The sequence below is a fragment of the Aquarana catesbeiana genome, linkage group LG06 (genome assembly GCF_042186555.1).
Source record: "Aquarana catesbeiana isolate 2022-GZ linkage group LG06, ASM4218655v1, whole genome shotgun sequence".
Taxonomy (NCBI): domain Eukaryota; kingdom Metazoa; phylum Chordata; class Amphibia; order Anura; family Ranidae; genus Aquarana; species Aquarana catesbeiana.
In genome coordinates this window covers 144,266,655-144,286,942 of record NC_133329.1, presented here as the reverse complement: position 1 = coordinate 144,286,942, position 20,288 = coordinate 144,266,655, and the positions used below count along the sequence as shown (strand labels likewise).

Sequence of the window (20,288 nt, the reverse complement as noted above, 5' to 3'; positions counted from 1 at the left end):
TGTTCATAAACGACCTGGAGGATGGGATAAACAGTTCAATCTCTGTATTTGCAGACGATATTAAGCTAAGCAGGGCAATAACTTCTCCGCAGGATGTGGAAACCTTGCAAAAAGATCTGAACAAATTAATGGGGTGGGCAACTACATGGTAAATGATGTTCAAAGTAGAAAAATGTAAAATAATGCATTTGGGTGGCAAAAATATGAATGCAATCTATACACTGGGGGGGGAGAACCTCTGGGGGAATCTAGGATGGAAAAGGACCTGGGGGCCCTAGTAGATGATAGGCTCAGCAATGGCATGAAATGCCAAGCTGCTGCTAACAAAGCAAACAGAATATTGGCATGCATTAAAAAGGGGATCAACTCCAGAGATAAAACGATAATTCTCCCACTCTACAAGACTCTGGTCCGGCCTCACCTAGAGTATGCTGTAATACTGACACATGATCACACATAGGTTGGACTTGATGGACTTGTGTCTTTTTTCAACCTCACCTACTATGTAACTATATGTAACTATGTAACAAGGTGCACCAGACTAAGTGCAGTATGTAGTAAATGATTTATTCAAAACAAAAGCCTTGATTTAGAGATGTACCTGAAGGATATGTATTACATGATCACCAGACTGCTATATATGGCTAGAAAACTCATCGCTTGATACTGGATGGCATCTACGGTCCCCACTGGGAAACAATGGATCAATTATGTCAACTCCCTTCTTCTTAGGGAACAACTAGCTTACCGTCGCAGGAATGCTGTGCGAAAGTTTGACCTTATTTGGCAACCTTGGCTGGATGACACCAGCCTTGCCCCACTGCAGTTGGTGATGGACAGGCTCCTGTGGTAGTAACCCACCAAGAATACCAGGGAGGGCGGGAGGTGGAGGGGAGGGAGAGAGAGAAGTAGGAAACAAAGGTTATGTTATGTTCTACTGTAGAGCATTAGACTCCGCACAATCCCTCGGCTGACAAAGTGTTTAATACTGAGGTTTTACATCTGGCCTCTAGTGCTAGTTGTTGGTTTAGTTGAAGATCACAATATCTGTAATATCTCCTGTTATTGCTCACTCCTTATCTATGTTTGGGACAATCTGTCCTATATGTTGTCTTTACCTATTTGATACAGTCAATGTATGTATTGAAAGAGCAACTTAACAATAAAAAAGTTTTGATTAAAACAAAAAAAAGCCAAATGGCTACTCACACAATATCGGTGAGAAATAGGCATATGGTAATGGTGTCCGTGGTCTGTGTGGTCGCTGCAGGGTCCAGAGCTGTATCCAGAGCGGCGTCCCAGCAGGCTGCAGCAGATGGATCGGCAGAGTGATGTGTAAGACCAGACTGATGTCTGCTTTGCGGCGTGCGCACCAGTGTGGAACGCACTCGGAGGAGTCTGTGAACCAGAAGTGACTTTGGGCGTGTCAGATGACGCGTTTCAAAGCTTCCACTTTTTCCTCAGATCCAATTGGTGGTTAAATCTTTTATGGACTGGCGCCAACAGCATGTGACGGCGTCCGTGTTTACGATGAAATTTAAGGGGCCAGAGACATAACATATCACAGAAGAACAACATACCACTATAATACACCATAAAATTGATAAAAATTGATAAACTCATACACAGAATAAAAGAAAGGGTGGACACAAAGATGAATATTATCCATATATGTTATCCATATATATGTATGATTAAAAAGATGAGCAGAAAATGATTGTTAACTAAATTTTTTAAAATCATGGAAGATCATTAGCTAAAAAATTATATTATCAACTAAAAATGGTACAAAATTGAGAGTTGATTCTGATATATGAAAGATGATTAAATAAGAGCTAATTAATATGTATGGGGGATAATAAGATAAATAATAATAATTTATAATAAATAATAATAATAACTGGATTGGAACCACCGTTTGGCATGAATAAAATAAATGTGGGACATTTATAAAAATCTATATGAACAGCAGACTAATTCATAAGTGAAGATAAGCAGCAATGGGGCGGTGGGCTGGTCAGGATCACAAGAACACAAAGATGTGTTACCATTTTCACACATGTCAATGGGTCCAAAGGCTACTTTATACAAGAGTCAGAGTGCCTACGCTTGCACGTGTGGGTGCACATAGGCACCCACACACAAGAACATATAGATGCGCATGCATATACACGTGCCTATGCTAGCATGATGGAACTGTATATGGTTAGATCGTAACTATCTTACCCCCCAGTAGGAGGATGCATAGTTTCAAAGGAAGAATAGGGAGAAAGAAGAAAAAAGGCAAGAAAGGAGTAGGGAGGGGGTCCCGAACCTGAAAATAATGCATATATATAAAACAATATGGGGGTTATTTACTAAAGGAAAATCCACTTTGCACTACAAGTGCACTGCAAGTGCACTTGAAAGTACACTGAAAGTGCACTTGGAAGTGCAGTCGCTGTAGATCCGAGGGGGACATGCAAGGAAAATAAAAAACAGCATTTTAGCTTGCACATGATTGGATGATAAAATCAGCAGAGCTTCCCCCCATTGCAGATCTACCCCTCAGATTTACAGCGACTGCCTTTCCAAGTGCACTTTCAGTGCACTTGTAGCGCAAAGTGGATTTGCCTTTCGTAAATAACCCCCTATGTTTTAAGAATCTCATATTATAACTGTATAAATAATTAACCAATAAATGAAAAGTAATAAACAATTATATAACTGTATTGATTTCAATTCCCTCGCTAAGGCCATGGGGTGTCATAGTATTAGGGGAATAAATCCAGAAAGTTTCTTGTCTGCACAGGCGTTGGAACCTTTCTGCTGGTGCAGATTTTTCAGGTATGGATTCGATGATCCATACCTGAAGATCAGCAATGGCTTTGTGATGATGGGCTGCAAATTGACGAGAGATACTGTATTGTGGGTTGCCTGTCTGGACAGCTCGTCGATGCTCCTCAAACCTGGCACACAGGGCCCTTATAGTTCTGCCAACATAGAGCATACCACATGGACAAGATATACAGTAAACGACATACGTCGTGGAACAATTGTAAAAAGAGCTTAAAGTCTTTCCATTGGCTATAAAAGTTTTTTTTCCCATGTGGTTTTTTTTGCCATGGGTGACATGGGAACAGGTAAGACATAAGGTCTTTTTGCAACGGAACATGCCTAATAGTGGGATTAGTGTAAGTTGCTTTAACATAGTAATTTGTATTTATTTTTTAACAAAAGGAATGTTTATTGAGCTAATAGCACAATACACTTGTAAATAATAGCATAGGTTGAATACATAGCACTTGATTAGTCATCATTACAACTTAGGTTAGCATTGGAGAAAGATAAGGTACACCACACAGGTGACAGGGTATTTTTAGACTCGTTCTGTGTCATGGTTCTTCAACAAACATCAGGCAGCCTATATGGCATATAACAACAGAGAATAGGGATATCTCAAACCACCCTATCATCCAAGACCTCCTATAGGTAGAAAGGCGGGGGGTGGGGAGAGAGAGGGGAATGGCAACCGCACAGGAAACCCAGGAGGAGGAGGAGGGTGGAGGGAGGGAAAGAGGAAGGAACTGGAGACCATCACCCATGAGGCGCAACGGAAACCACGAGGGACAGCCATAACCCTAGGAAGAGGGGGCCCAAGTATGACAAAGTAGCAAAGGCTCCCAGGTCAACACACGAACATCCAGTAATCATTTATACAGTAATGTGCCTAGCCTCTGTCCATGATGCCCAGATTTTATCAAAATTTTGTGGACAGTTACGCCCCATATAAGTAAGCTTATACAAAGGTAGCACATTGTTTATCAGGGCCTTCCAAGCTGAAGGCATAGGGGGGTCAGAGAGCTTCCACCTGGATAAAATAACCTTCCTGGCATAGTAGGCAGCATAAAAAACAAACAACTAATGCCGTGTACACACGAGCGGACTTTCCGGCAGACTTGAACCGGCGGACCGGACTCCGTCGGACAATTCGATCGCGTGTGGGCTCCAGCTGACTTTTTTTCCCAAAAGTCTGACGGACCTAGAAATAAAACATGTTTCAAATCTTTCCGACGGACTCGAGTCCGGTCGAAAAATCCGCTCGTCAGCTAGTCCGACGAACTAAAACCGACGCTAGGGCAGCTATTGGCTACTGGCTATCAACTTCCTTATTTTAGTCCATCGGAAAGATTGTTGAACCTAGTCCGTCGAAAAGTCCGCTCGTGTGTACGCGGCATTAGTATGTTTAGTAGTAGCCAGATTATCAGTGATACCCAGATTTAACATGGTAATTTTAGACTGAGGTTTAATTTTGCTGGGGGGTGTTTTGCTTTTGATGTTGGGAGCCCTCCGATATGCGAACTTGGGTACAGGGGGTCCCCGGGTTACAAACAAGTTAGGGACTGTGGGTTTGTTCTTAAGTTGAATCTGTTTGTAAGTCAGAACAGGTAAATTTTTTAAGTGTAGCTCCAGCCAAAAAAACTATTTTTAAGCTTTTCAGATAGCATAGGGAAGGGTTAACACCCCTGTAACATTTGTTTTAGCTATCTGTGTCCCTGTTCAGAAGATTTCACCTCACTTTCTGTCCCAATGACAATTGGATTTTAAAAATTTTGGGTTGTTGAGGAAACAAGCCTTGGTGATAAAGCATCAGTGGAGGTACCTTTTCCCCATAATAGCTCTCACAGGAGTGAATTTCCCTTCCTAGGGGTAGATTTCCTCTCACTTCCTGTTGTCTCCCTCCATTTGTAAGTAGGAATCGTTTGTAAGTCAGATGTTTGTAACTAGGGGACTCCCTGTACTGTAGACAAAGACGTGGATAAATGTGGGTCCTGAGTGAGAATGGACCAATGTTTCTTAAAAAATTTTCCATTTTCCTGTGACTCGCATGGCATTGTGTAATGTATCTAATGACTGGCTCAGAACTCTGTTTTCTATAGGTGGGTATATTTTTTGTTTGATAGAGAGAACATGCTTCATGGATGAGATTAGGGGTATAGCCCTTGTCAAGAAATGTTTTCTTCAAGGTGGTACAATGCAATTTGTAATCATCCAATCTAGTACAATTGTGCCCCAGACGATGAAATTGGCTTTTTGGGACATTGTTGACCCACCTAGGGTGGTGACAACTAGAATAGTGAAGAAATGAATTTCGGGCTGTAGGTTTTGGCAGTAATTTTATTATTAATATGGAATAACTATAAGTCCAAGAAGCAAATGGACTCAGGGTCCATTACTGAGGTGAACGATAGACCAAAAATATTGGCATTGCAGTAGGTAACAAATTCTTGGACAGAACTAAGAGGGCCATCCCAAATGATGATGATGTCATCAATATATCGACTGTAGAAGACCAGGTGTGCAGAAAAAGGGTTATTAGCCCAAATACACCTGGTCTTCCACAGTCCCATTGTTAAGTTTGCATAGCTGAGGCAAAATTTCCCCCCATAGCTGTGCCTTGTTTCTGTAGATAATAATCACCATCAAACAGAAAATAATTATGCTCCAAACAAAACTTGGTAGCCAGGAGGATGAAATTGATTTATTGTGTGTTAAGGGTTCGATCTGTATCAAGAAAATGGGCCACGGCCTGAAGGCCAACTGTATGAGGTATAGAAGTTTATAATGAGCATATGTCCAGAGATACCCGTAAATATGGGGACTCCCATGTGTAGAGACATAACAATTCCTCTCAAATGTGTACCATCACAAATATAGGAAGGAAGGGCCTGTGCCAGCAGTTGAAGGAAGTGATCTATGTATAGCGAGTAACTTGCAGTGATACTGTCCATGGAAGCAACTATAGGACGTCCAGGTGGATTGTTGATGTCTTTATGGATTTTCGGCAGATGATAAAAATACAGTACTTGGAAAAAGGGTTTACGAGAGAACGTTGCCTCTGTTTTGCTGACTGTACCTTCAGCCTGTGCATATGTAACTATTAGATTAGATCCCTCAATAAATTTAGGCAGGGGATCTATTCTCAATTTCTCATAGGTTCTTCATTTTACCCTGCAGCTGATTGGCTGCAGCCCCTGATCAAGACAAGTTTTCAAACTTGTCTGTTCATCAGAAGTCAATCAAATGATTGACTTTTGTTGGACAGGGAGGCCACACACTGATTGAAATTCAGCCAATCCCTGCTGCTCCCTCTATTGCCAGCTTTAGATGGCAAATTCATTCACTGTAAAGGAGTTTAGTACCACTAAGTAAACCCTATTTTTTATATTTTCTGCATGTGCAACTTTATTCAACAAAAACCTTTGTCACTACATGAAACCTATATTTGTATGCAAATGTGCATGTCGTCAATGCTCTATCGTTTTCAGATCTAATTTAAATATCAAGTAATACAGCAGATGTTTGTTGGTTTCAAACATCTGTAGAAGAATATTTTTGGTACTATGAAGCACTTTCAGTAAGATGATGCTAAAGGGGTTTATGTGCTAAGCACATAGTTCAGTTTTGTCTAGTCAGGTCAGGATTTTTGATGGTTGCTGTGGATTCTTGCAGGTTTCACATCATCCTTGCTTGTTTCATCCTTGCTGTATACTAAATAAATCACTTTTCATGTATAAGCATTCATTAACAAAACAATTATGGTAAAGATGTTATATGGCTTACAATATGTCCCAATTATGTTGTCCAATACACATTTGACAGGTTTGGATAACAAATAGACATTCAATAAGGGAGGAATCACCACAGTATAGTGCTTTGGGGCTTCAGTGTTACAAGTAAATATTTAGGCATATCTAAATCCAAAAATATAACATTTTGCAGCTTACCTGTCCCTTTCACCTGGCAGTCTTGTGAATGTCATACATGTCCCTTTGTGGCCATTGTAATATTTCCATAGTATTTAGGTTAGGAGCCTTGGTTGTCACACAGACTGGACTTCAAACAGCTGTCCATCACCTTAAAAATTAGGTCTGGTGAGGTCCCGAAATTCTGGTGTAGGATGTTTTTTTTTGTTTTTTTTTTGCACCATGTTGTATATTCTGCTTTTTCTATTTCATGAGCTATAATATGGCATCGCCGTCAACTGGACACTCCAGTTCAAGTGCTGGATGGATTTGTGTACAACTAGACCAGTGTTTCTCAACTCCAGTACTCAAGGCATCCCAACAGGTCATGTTTTCAGGCTTACCATTATTTTGCACAGGTGATTTGATCAGTTTCACTGCCTTAGTAATTATCACAGCCATCTGAGGGAAATCCTGAAAACATGATCTCTTGGGACGCAGCTGGCTGATACCACACTAGGCTTTTGTCCAGGAGGCTAAACAAAAAAAAAGACAGATAACTGTACTAACAAAAGTGATGTTAGTACAGCAGTCTCTCCTGCTGTGCTATTGTGTTCTGATAGGGTGTTACTGGTCAGCGCTCGTGGCCATTGGCTCCCAGCGCTGATTGGATGCAGATCGGGTTTTTCAGCATGCCCGTTCAACAGAAGCCAGTCGTGAGACCAGCTTCTGTCAACAAGGCTGCTGTACACATGGGCCAACACTTGGTCCATTCCTGCTGAACCGTCCAATTTCGATTTTTGGCCCATGTGTATCCGACATTAGCCTCTCAGCACACCACTGAAAGCCTGAGACAGTTGCTCCTGTCCCCTGCACAGTCCAGGGCTCCTGGAGGGGCAGAGCAGAGAGCTGGTAGCTGACAGTCATAGGCTGTCTGCTTACTGAAGGCCAAGAACTGAGCGATCAATGGTCTTTGGATAAGAAAAAGGGGTGATAGGGGGCGCTGAGTGAAAATGTGTAAAACCCTTATATGACCATATGACATGGAAATAAAGTGAACATGTGCATAAAGGTGCAACAATAAACCTTTGCAACAAAAATACACCAAGGGTTAAAGTGAATTTGTGCCTATAGTGCAATATACAAACGTATATATGGTATGAGAAAATTATCAAAAATAACATTTTATGAAACTATAACACGTCCATGATATTCAACGCTGTATCTTGATTGATAGACCCAAACCAAAAAACAAGAGGGAATTCCTTCACCGTATGTCTTAGGGACCACCCAATGTGCTCAGAAATAAGAACTGCTCACCAGATGGTTGTGACCTCTTTAGTTAATAAAAGGTCTAATGCGCTTTTGGGAAATCCTGGAATTGAATACCTTATGTTACCAGATGGATCTTCAGTAATAAGACCTCTTCTCCACCAATGTTCCCATGTATGTGACAAAGGACACTACATAGCGCAGTAATGCATTTTATTTTTTAAAATTGCATGCACATAAAAGATGTCTGCTTAGATTTGTGGGTGCCTAACCAGGCACTGAGGATAGCCTGCAAAACTGTATGATGGAACCACTTGCCGCTGGTCTTACGTCCTATGCTGGTGTGCGTTCCACTCTTGGATAAGGAGAAACCGGAAGCTGGGATCCGGAAGTGCTGTGGCAGGAAGTGCCTTGACGTACGTTTTGTAGTTAATACATCATCAGGAAGCGGCATTAGCCTCTCAGCGCACCGCTGAAAGCCTGAGCCAGTTGCTCTGTCCCCTGCACAGTCCAGGGCTCCTGGAGGGGCAGAGCAGAGAGCTGGTGGCTGACAGTCATAGGCTCTCTGCTCACTGAAGGCCGAGAACTGAGCGATCAGCGGTCTTTGATCTCTCTCAGTGTAGAGGCGGCGGTGAACAGATGCAGCATTGGATCAATGCTGCATCCATCTATGAATGTTTTTTTTTTTTTAATACCCCACACTTCTCTTTAAAGCTGTTTGTGCTTTCTTCTCAGCTCATAGGAGGTGACATGGACACTGCATTTTGTCAAGATAAACTGCTATTTCTGTACTTCCTGACAATGTTCTTAGCTTGAAAAAAAACTGAAAACTAATGCAGACACCACATCTAAGAACTGGTAAGCTATGATATACTACATTTTTGCTTTGGGGTTTAGATATGTTTTAAAGTGTCTATATACATTATAAACCCATCTTTTAATACAGGGGTAGGCAGCCTTGACACTTCAGCTGTGGTGAAACTACAAATCACATCATGTCTCTGGGAGTCATGCATGTGGCTGTGAGTCATACAATGTCTCATGGGACTTGTAGTTTCACAACAGATAGAGTGCCAAGGCTGCCTACACCTGATCTCATACCAGTAAAAAGACGGTCACCATCATCAGGATAAAGGGATCTTGGCAAAGTTGCAAATGTTTGAATAGGTTGCCTATAGTTTCTGTTTATGAGATGAGAACACCACAGTGACAAGGCTATCAGTACCTTACATATACATGCACACCAAAGGATACATGCTTACATCAAGAAAAGAATGCTCTTTCCACAGCCTGAGCATTTGTTAACATCTAAGATTAATGAGTTTGGACCAGTCTGACTTGCACAATCTGTGCTTATGTGTGTATCAAGGAAAAATAGCTCTTTCAACAGTCTGAGCACTTCTTAACATCTAAGATTAATGGTTTTAAACCAGTCTGACTTGCATGATCTCTTTCATATTTAACCACCTTCTGGCCTATGTGTGCTGTTTGAATTTTTATGTTGTCATGACAGATGTAAAGTGGTTAGACTATGGAAAGTTTGATGTTGGGGCGCAGTGTATGGTCCATGTCATGTCATATAAACTGAAAATTAAAGAGATGAGTCCACACGGTGGTATGCACTTCGTTAGACTTAACCCCTATTAATCCATTACATTTTACAAAGTAGATAAAGTTTTACCCCCCTACTAGCGGCCGAGAAAGGGTTAAAAACCACCACAAAGCTCCTCTGCAGAGGCGCTTTGCCGGTGGTATAGCCGCAGTGCCCCATTGATTTCATTGGGCAGGAGCGGTGAAGGAGCGGTATACACCACTTGGAGCGCTCCTTCACCGCTGCAAAGATGCTGCTAGCAGGACTTTTTTTCCCGTCCTGCTAGCGCACCACTCTAGTGTGAAAGCCCTCAGGGCTTTCACATTGGAGACAAAGCAGCAGAACTTTCAGGGCGCTTTGCAGGCGCTTTCTTTAGCGCTGGTGCGCCTGCAAAGCGCCCCAGTGTGAAAGGGGTCTAAGATACAAGTCAAATTTTAGACATTTCGGTTTTGTTGAGATACTCTCTAAGGGCCCGTTTACACAAGCATCCCATTTGTTGTTTTTTCATCTGTCCTCTTCGGATGAAAAACAGACAGGAATTCATTCCTAGGAGCTTGCTGATGTAAATTAATGATCATCCAGTTACATGCGCCTAAATATGTGTCTGCTGGACCCTTTTCCCTTTAGGGCTCATTCAGACAGGTGATTAAGCCTTTCCTCCATGCAGAGCCACTGACAGATGCGTGTGCATACACAGTGACTACCCAGACACAATCTCTGGCATGCGGGCATGAGTGGGTGCATGGATCTGAGGCTCTGCATTTGCATCCGTGCACCCGCTCCTGCCCCCATGTCACACATTGATATGCGGTTGTGTTCATGCAGCCACTGCGTTTGCACCCACTTCTATGGGCTGCTTGCATGCAGGTCTTAGGTGGATGCACATGCATTTCCCAGCAGCTCTGCAAGGGCAAGCCTGATCGCCCATCTGAATAAGCCCTAACATGGATATGAGGGTATGTAAATGGGTGCTGTTCCTTTACATCCACTCCGTTTATGTGTTTTTAGGCAAGAAATATATATTTTGTTTATTCTTGTCATCCATGATTGTTTTCTGTTGGCATCAGTCACTTCTGGCAGTCTATGCCAACACCACAGAATGTTGGGAAATGCCTCCCTCCAGTACAGAGAAGGGAATCGACAGCCTCAGCTGTGCATGTTTCCCTATGAGACTGTGTAGAGGGGGTGTGTCCTTTCTCACCAGTCAGGTCTGAGATTACACTCAGCTCCCTGCTCATGCTATGCAGTGTGTGGTGTCAGATCCCTGCCTCCTGCCTGCTGGAGCTGAGAAATAGCCTTTTATCTGTGTATTAAAAGGCTGTAGAAAAGAGATGGTTTCAGCTAAACAAGTACAACTTACGTGAGAAGATTTGTTTCATCTCTGTGTATCACCTGAAGCTTGTCACGTCAGTGTGTATATGTAAGGCCCCTTTCACACACACATGTCCATTTTGACGGACTCCGCTTACTCAGCAGGGATCGCTCCGATGATCTCCGCTGAGGCGGCGGATGACAGGTCCGTCTCTGCACACTGTGCATGGAAGGACCTGTCAGAGCTCCGCTCTCCTCTATGAGGGATCAGATTGATAATGGACCGCCTGTCCATTTTCATCCGATCCGCCAGACGTATGGAAAATAGGGCTTCCATTCGTCTGGATTCAGTGGATTGGATGTCAGCGGACATGTCAACGCTGACATCCATCATTCCATAGGGTCCGTTCCGGTCCGCCTAAAAAACTGACAGGCGGACCTGAAGGCTTTGCATGTGTGAAAGGGGCCTAAGGGTTTACAACTACTTTAAATAACTGAAAAACGCACAGTGGTGCAGTGGGTAGCACTCTCGCCTAGCAGTAAGAAGGGTCGCTGGTTCGAATCCCAACCACGACACTACCTGCCTGGAGTTTGCATGTTCTCCCTGTGCCTGCGTGGGTTTCCTCCGGGTACTCCGGTTTCCTCCCAAAGACATGCTGGTAGGTTAATTGGATCCTGTCTATATTGTCCCTAATATGTATGAATGTGAGTTAGGGACCTTAGATTGTAAGCTCCTTGAGGGTAGGGACTGTTGTGAATGTACAATGTATATGTAAAGCGCTGCGTAAATTGACAGCACTATATAAGTACCTGAAATAAATAAATAAAATAAATAAAACAGTAAACTGCACTGAACAGACCTGAATTGAACTGCAAACTGATATAAACTGAGCTGAACTGAAGATGGATGTGCAAACTGATGTAGCCTGAATTACTATGCTATGAATTTCTCCTTGTCTTTTCCTTTGATTGAGCCCACCGATGACCCTCTTGGTATGTTACTACCCACTCTGGAAACAGGAACAATGCTGGAAGCAATTTATAGCACACACTCATTTTTGGTAGCTTAATGTGGAATGTATGATCCTTGCTAAAGAACTTTTTTTAGCCAGTTGTTATGGGCAAAGTTCTGCTTCAATATAATCTGTTATCAGTAACCATCATATAAACTGATGTTACCAATAACAATTAGTCAGTTTGAATTTCTAATGCAGTTTTGAAACTGGAAACTAATAACTGCCATAATTCACAGGAACTGTTTTTTTTTTTGTTGTTTTTTTTTGTTTTGTTTTTTACAGTATATGTCCCTCCGTAAGAGCAGTTAAGCTTATCAATCTCCTACCATATCAGAGAAGCTTTGTGTTGTTGTTATCAGCCCATTGACTCATATTTCCTGAAAGAAGCTTTATTCATAGGTTCTTAGACTTTTCTCATGCACATTTCCCAATCAAACAAGGGAACTAATGTAATTCAATTATTTTCATGTACAGTTGTGAGGAGTTTCCAAGCCCACTCACACTTGTATGTTGTGGTAATTCATATTTAATTGGGTTCTCAATGCTCCTGAGAGCATAAAAAATACACCTGTACTATTTTGACAACGCAGCGCACCACAACGCACAGAACAGTGACAGTTTTGTGTTATGGCATGCTATAGCATAGGTGAAAATTTGCTTGCATTAGTATGCTATTCAAAATGCATCACGGCATGCATATACCTGTGCATTCTAGTAATGCATGTTAAAATTAGCATTTTTCCAAGTGTTACCGCAATGCACAAGTTTGAATAGACCCTTTAAAATGCCTTCATTTCTGTAGGGATGGCTCCACCGAATTTCTCCTAACTCCCCATACAAAAATAAAAAATACATAATAATAAAAAAAGACAGTTTGTACTATGCGAACTGGATGCTTTTGAACCACATCCAATTCGCATGATATGTGAATCAAAGCGGCTTTCTATGGAGACGGTTCACATACATGCATGCAATGGCAGTGCGAATTGGCTGCAGATTTAAAGAGAGTCTTGTGCGTTTTCTGAGCACTGCAGTGCAGTTCAGATGCGAATTCCAGGGTCATTAGCCTTCTATGTGAACAAATCTGAATTGCACAGCTGATCAGTTTTAAACATCAATTAGAAAAAAAACAAACCAGTCCCCTAGAAAAAGAGCGTGTATGCTGTCTTTTATTTGGTAACTAGTAGAACCCCCTTTTATTGACAATACCTTCAACACTTTTGGATCTATTTATAAAAAAAAGGTGCATAGCTATTTGTCCAGTGAATCTGCATGTATAGTTCTGTGCGAATTAACCAGCATTTGCTCATTAGTGTTAGGTATTTTCTCCCAGTGTACAAAGCTGTGGCTGTTTTGCCAATGGGGCAAAATATTATGTTCTTAAGGTATTATCTTTTTGGTTAGAATGTTCTTGAGGAATTGTTTTAGACTATTGTTTCTTCTGGTTGAATGTTGTTAGGCTATTGTTTTAGGCTTGTTTTGGTCGAATGTTCTCAGGGAATTGTTTTAGGGATTATTTGTATTCTCTTTTGGTTGAATGTTTTTAAGCTATAGTTTTATGAATAGACCCCTATGTGTAGCTAATGATCATACTTACAGTTTTTAGTAGACATTCTGGTATATAAAACAGCACTGATTCATGTAATTTTTTACTGACAACTTTCTTGAGCTACCTGTTTCTGATCACATTGGGATGAGATTGTGATCAGGTCTTCGTCTTGCCAATTCAAAACAAACCTTTTACTTAAAGTATATAGCCAAACCTTTTTAATTCGTTTTGGACAGAGTTAGGCTCCATTCACACTAGCGCGTTTTTTGATGCATTTTGCATTTTGCAGAAATGCACGGGAATTTTTTAACATGGGTTCCTATGGAACATGTTCACATCAATGCCTTTTTGTTTCTCTGCATTTTTAGAAAGGGTCAGGGACTTTTTTTCATGCAAAATGCAGCGTTTTGCATGTAATGGAATTCAATGGACAAGCATCAAAAATGCAAGTGCACCGTTTTTGCAGCGTTTTTGCAGCGTTTTTGATGCGTTTTTGCCGTTTTTTTTTTTTTTTTTTTTAAATTTTTTTTAATTTTTTTTTTAGACTGTAAAAAAAAACTGTAAAAAAAAAACCGCAAATCGCGGCAAAAACGCCGCAAAAACGCTGCTCAAAAACGTGGCAAGCATGAAAAAAAAAAACCTCCAAAAACGCCCAAAAGCAACATGCATAGGTGTGAATCGAGCCTAAGACCTGGTTCACACCCATGCAGGTTGCAGTTGATGCATTTTCTGGTGCATTTTTCACAGGTTTTTTTCTAATGCGTTTTACATGTTGTGTTTTTGGGAGGTATCTTTTCGTATGTGGGAAAAACCAGCAAAAAGGCAGCAGAAACCTATTTTTCATTGAAGTCTATGGAACCAAAAACGCAACCTGCTATAGGAAAAAAATCCCTGACCCTGTCCAGAAAACGTACCAGTGGAAAATTGCAGAGATGTAAATGTGACCCATAGGAAAACATGTTAAATGGATTGTAGCAGTAGTGGCCCGACCATTAGGGGCGCCCTAGCGCCACTCCCTTTATCCATGGCTGCCACCCCCATGCTCTATCCACGGTTGCTATTTTGACAGAACACCGCCACCTCCTATTCATTCATCTGGCCCCTTTCAGGACGCCAGGCGCATGAATTACAGCGGCGGGGGTGTTTTTTTGAAGCACGTGTTTAGAGCCAGAGGCTCTAATAGGTTTCAAAATAGGGTGGGCTCGTGGCGCAGAGAATTGAGCCAGGAGCCCACCCAGGTTTTACAACAGCAAATTAATATTTGCTATTGAAACGCTGATCCTCAAGCCGGCGAATCAGAAACAGGTCTGAGACCCGTTTTCCGATTGGCCGAAAGGAGAAGAGTCCCAATTGGCCACCGAAGAGGAGGGAGGAAACGGAAGCCACCGCGATGTCTGCGGAGAGCAGAAGAGCAGGGGACGGGAAAGCCACCACCATCGAGCAAGGGAAGCCGCTGGTGAAGCCCGGGAGAAGCACTGCCCACCATAAATGGGGTAAGTGCAACAGACCCACCTGACTGACTGACGGGGGGGGGGTGTTTTACTGTTTGCCACCCCCCCCAAAAAATTTACAACTGGCTGCCACTGGACTGTAGTGGTTTTCTGCAAAACTGAAAAATGAATAGGTGTTAACCAGACCTTGGGAAGTGTAAAATCCATGTCGGCTTTTCTATTTTGCTGTCTGTGTCCTGATGAAGAGACTATGTTTACTTCCTGTTACAGAGACACAAGCAAGTGAAAGAAAAATAGATAATGTCTCTAATTGAGCTGTCTCACTCATTATTTTCCTTCACCTCGTGTTCGGATTTCTCATAATTTTCTGTCCTCCTAACAGTGGGCACAAGAACAAGCAAAAAGGGTAAATCTCCAGTGTGTGGAAATGGCAAAAAAAACCTGACAGTCATTCCAGCACTTCCACGGTCTATCCAAACCCCCCCGCCCCCCCAAAAAAATCAGCTTTAGAGAGACTTTAAAGCCTCACTCCAGGCAGAAGAAAATGACCCTTGCTCACACATATCACACCTCCCTCTGGGCAGTCCTAACAAGATCACTCCCATTTTTCATGCCAGCCCGCCCCTTATTATGCAGGAATTGCTCACTGGCGATCCGCTCAGTAATATCTTTCTTAAATTAAAGAGCATGTACAGTAACTCGAATGAGGGTGATGCTGGGATCTCGAGACAGAGCACAGAGTGGAAATACTATATACCACTTATTAATTCACATTGGGGTGGAGGTAGTATCTGGAGACTCCTCTGGGGCTTCCAGATTCTGATACCCCTCCTACCCACCCACGGACCCCACACAACCATTGGGCCAGGGTTGTGTGGAAGAGGCCCTTGTCCTTGTCAACATGAGAACTAGGTGCTTTGCTGGGGGGTCCCACATTTGCTGCAGCAATGTGCTTTCACCAATGGAGCACCATGATTGCTTGTAGGTGGGTGGTCAGAGGGCAGTAAAGATGTGGATCAATCACCTCTTTTATATCCCCCTTGCTGTCCGTTTGTAAGAAGCCTAACTGTGCCATGGCAGATGCTTTAGGCTTAATTCAGAGCCAAGCATTACTTTACCACAAGTTGCTGAATTCCTGCCTTAAAGACCCAGGGAACATCAACCAGGGTCCATGGCATTCCCTCTGATACCACCTGAGCCCAAGTGAGCTGCTTGTCCTGCTGAACCGGCCAAAATACGAGCTGTGGCTGGCCCTGCAGGCACCAAATGGCTTGATAAAAGTAATTTTAAAAGTTATCAGGCAAAAAGTTTCTGCATCCTATCGGATGCATTCATTCTTCAGCAGCACCATTGTATTCAGGCAGCCGTGGGTGTCATAGCTGCCTACTTACAAAAGCCAGCAGTGGAGATTCCTCCATCCATGCAGTTAGTGTAGATGGGGTAATGAATTGATCTTCTCTTATTCAAGCCATTTAACCTTTAGTATACACGTATTAGCACTGGCTCTTTTTTAAAGCTGGCCCAACACTAGAAGATTTACGGACGAATGTTCATGTGAAAATTCTTATCAGTGCATTAGATGATCTGACGTCCTTGGAAAACACCTCAAAATTTTGTTTGCTTTGAACATACATTTTGGAATAAAGGAATTTTTAAATTAGGAATTTCTTAAATTAGTTCAAGAAACATTTCCGGTCACTACAGGCGAAAAAAAAGTAATGTTTTGAAAATTGAACATAAGTTCCTAAAACAAACTTTTTTTAAAAATATTTTATATATATATATATATATATATATATATATATATATATATATATATCATGTGTACAATTATACAACACAACAAAACAAAAACAAAATGTCTCGATAAAAGACACAATGGCCCACGCAGGGGTTGTGAAAAACAGCAGAACTCCAGGATCTAGGCGACCATGAAGGGTCTATGTATGGCTCCGGTCCTGAAAATGTAACTTCTCGTGAATACCAGTGATGCTAATATAAGGAGAATGTCTCCAGTATCAACTCATATCTCCATTGTATACATCAAAAATAGAAAATTACAAAAATGTTATGATTTATCTAACATAGAGGCTGTGGTTGGATCAGCCAACCATTTAGACCAAACTTTTTAGAAAAGAAAAAAAGAAACCCTCTAGGTTGGACTTTGGAAACAGATTGGAACAATGATGTATTATCTTTAAAAATAGAATTTTATTGAACATAGATACATAGGAATAGACAATATAAGATTATAAAAAGGTATCGATGGCCACGCAATGGCCAGAAGAGACGGGCGTTACATATACCCAAGAAAAGGAATGATGTTTCAACATATGGCATCAAAAACATGCGTGAGCCCCTGTGCGTCAATGCGTTTAGCCGGATCGCTTCTTCATGTCACACATTGGGGGTTTAGAAACAGGTCTTACTGATCCGGACATACGCCACTGTCTACACAGGACTCTCCCTGGATGGGCGTCATAACACCAGAATAACCAAAGCCAGGACTTCAAATATATACCAAAAGGTGGTTCAACCTCTAGGGGCAAAATAAAAGCTTGTATGGTACACTTATCATCAGACATGAATAAAATATTCGCTGTACTGCAGTCAGTAATCACATTCACATCGAATAGTGAGTATAGCCCTTCAAAAACTTTACAGTTGCATTAAGGTTATCTACTTCACAGCTATAACCGCATAAATCCACAGGGGGGGCAGCACCTGTGTACCTGTGTGCCTGTGTATCTGCCCCTGAAAACTATAACTGCATAAATCCACATGATGATAAGTGTCCCATACAAGCTTTCATTTTGCCCCTAGAAGTTTAACCACCTTTTGATATATATTTCAAATTTGAAATCCTGGCTTTGGTTATTCTGGTGTTATTACGCCCATCCAGGGAGAGTCCTGTGTAGACAGTGGCGCAAGTCCGGATCAGTGAGACCTGTTTCTATACCTCCCAATGTGTGTCTTGAGGAAACGATCCAGCGAAACGCGTTTACGCACAGGGGCTCACGCATGTTTTTGATGCCATACTGTTGAAACATCATTCCTTTTCTTGGGTATATGTAACGTCCGTCTCTTCTAGCCATTGCGTAGCCGTCAATGGATGATATCTTTTTTATAATTTTATGTTGTCTATTCCTATGTATCTATGTTCAAAAAAATTATATTTTTAAAGATAATACATCGTTATTCCAATCTGCTTCCAAAGTCCGACCTAGAGGGTTTCTTTTTTCTTTTCTAATGAATTTTACGGATGTGGCACATGAGTGGTTCACTTTAAAGTATTAAAAAAGTTAGACCAAACTTTATCATACTTTTTTGGACAGCCCCTGTTAACATAGGTATCTTTAAACAAGGGCAAATTGACATTGACCAAATGTTTCCAAAAGGTAAGGGAAGGAGGGGTAGGAAACAAACATTTTTGAAGGACATTGTTCTAGTGTATGGCCAGTTTAACACTCTCTCTTTGTTAAATATCATGAAAGCTTAGTGACGCTCACTGATGTATATTTGCACTTTATTTGTCACAATGGATCTCATGTTTCTTATTTAAAGTCTGAGGCTCCAGTGCTGAATATACAGTCTGCAGATTAAGAATCATCATTAAACAACACCGTAAAAGCCAGAAAACCTAAACATATATTTACAGCTATTCACTAGAGGGGAATTATCACATTTGTAATGCATCCTACTTAAATACCATTGTGCCTAATAATAATTATAACAACTTTTTCTCACCTTTCTTGTTTTACAGCAGTCACCTTTCATTCATTGTACTGTTTATTCTCTGTGTGTGTATTTTCTTAAGGCTGTCTCAAGTAGCTTTTGGTCCTATTAAGGATCTAAAGTGCCAAATAGACTATGTGACAGCACTGTGCTTACTTTATATTACCATAACCTAACATAAAATTGCTGTGTAGTTTGCAGCAATGTTAATACGCTGTATTAAATTAAAGTGTATCTAAACCCAAGAACAAAAATGTCGTTGTATTGCTGCTTCACAGTCATTAGAAATGGTGGCTGCATTCATTTAATTTTTCATCTTTTATTTTCACCTGCTGATCCTGCCGGTAACACACTTCCTGTTTTAGGGTGACAACGCTCACTCACTGTTCTGTATCTACAGAGGAGCAGCATTGTCACCTTAGGACAGAAAGGGAGTTGGGGCTACAGAACACTTTGGGAGATGTCAGGTAGTTTACTGAAAAAGCTAGGAACAATGTAACTCATAACAGTGCAGTTCAGGCAGAGAGCACACAAAGTTATCAGCTCACCGGATTTGTGGCAGATCAACAGGTTTTTTTTTTTTGCACGTATCGAGCATAACAATATGCTTATAATAGTATTTTTAACAGACCAAAAGGAGCAAATAAGAGAAGTTCATTGTTAGGATTTACATATACTTTAAAGTGACAACACTTTTAAGTGTTGCAACAGAAACAAAAAAAAATTGATTAAAAAATCAACCTGCAAAAGAAAATGCTTTAAGTATAGGTAAAGGCAAACCTTTTTTTGTTAGTTTTGAATAGAGTGGGGAAGGTTTTGACCCTCTGCCAAGTCTTTGTTGCTGTCTGTGTTCATGCTAGGGAGAGGCACCCAATTTGACCTGGTAACAGAAAGTGAGGGGAAATTCATTATTTTAGAAAAAGGTGGTGCTGGAGATGCTAAAAAATCTTCTAAAGAGAACGAATATTCTGATGAAAACTGCCTCAGAGGGGATCTTACCGCACTTTGTAGAAATTCCCTTTAACTTCTTGGTGGGCCTCCAGAATGGGAACTGAAGGGAAATCCAACTAGCAGGACAAAGACTGTGAAAAAGAACAGATAGGGGTTTAACCCTTCTCTATTCTACAAAGTGAATATTAAATACATTTGTTGAATTTTTTAATTCATTTTTTCACATAGATTCTTTTGTCATTTTGATATGCACATTCATTTGAAGAGTGGATTATGTCAGCACTAATTTATTAACTACTTGCTTTTAGTGCTGTATTTTGTGTATTTGATATTCACTTTGTGGGCTGTTATATACTAACAGCAGATGTGTCACTTTTACCCCCCCCCCCCCCCCAAAAAAAAAAAAAAGGAAAGAAGGTCTTCACTGAGAAATCTACATTCAATTTACAAGAGAGCCAAGATAAACTATAGAAAAGCTACTGAGTCTATAGGACTATAAAAGCTTTTGAAAAGTGTTCTGTATCAAAAAAGGAGCATTTTTAGTCACAATACATGTGTGTCTGGCACTCTTTTTGTCAATCTCCTGTGTGAGATGGTGTTAGAGCTTAGGTGGGTGCTCCTTCCTCCACATGATAGGGTTCAGGCCTGGTGATTGACCACTCTGACCCGAACACTGTCACATAGAGG

General features: G+C 41.2%; 1 protein-coding gene across 4 annotated transcripts in view; it reads left to right on the top strand.

The window, feature by feature from the left end:
- The window catches only part of BHLHA15 (basic helix-loop-helix family member a15), a 70,667-nt gene that overhangs the window by 42,451 nt on the left and 7,928 nt on the right, over positions 1-20,288 (top strand). For 2 of the 4 annotated variants that reach the window (XM_073591004.1, XM_073591003.1), the window contains one exon: positions 8,733-8,855. The exons of the other annotated variants lie outside the window; for them this stretch is intronic. The gene's annotated coding sequence lies outside the window, so the exon portion shown is untranslated. The remainder of the gene's footprint in view (positions 1-8,732; positions 8,856-20,288) is intronic. 4 annotated transcript variants of the gene reach the window in all.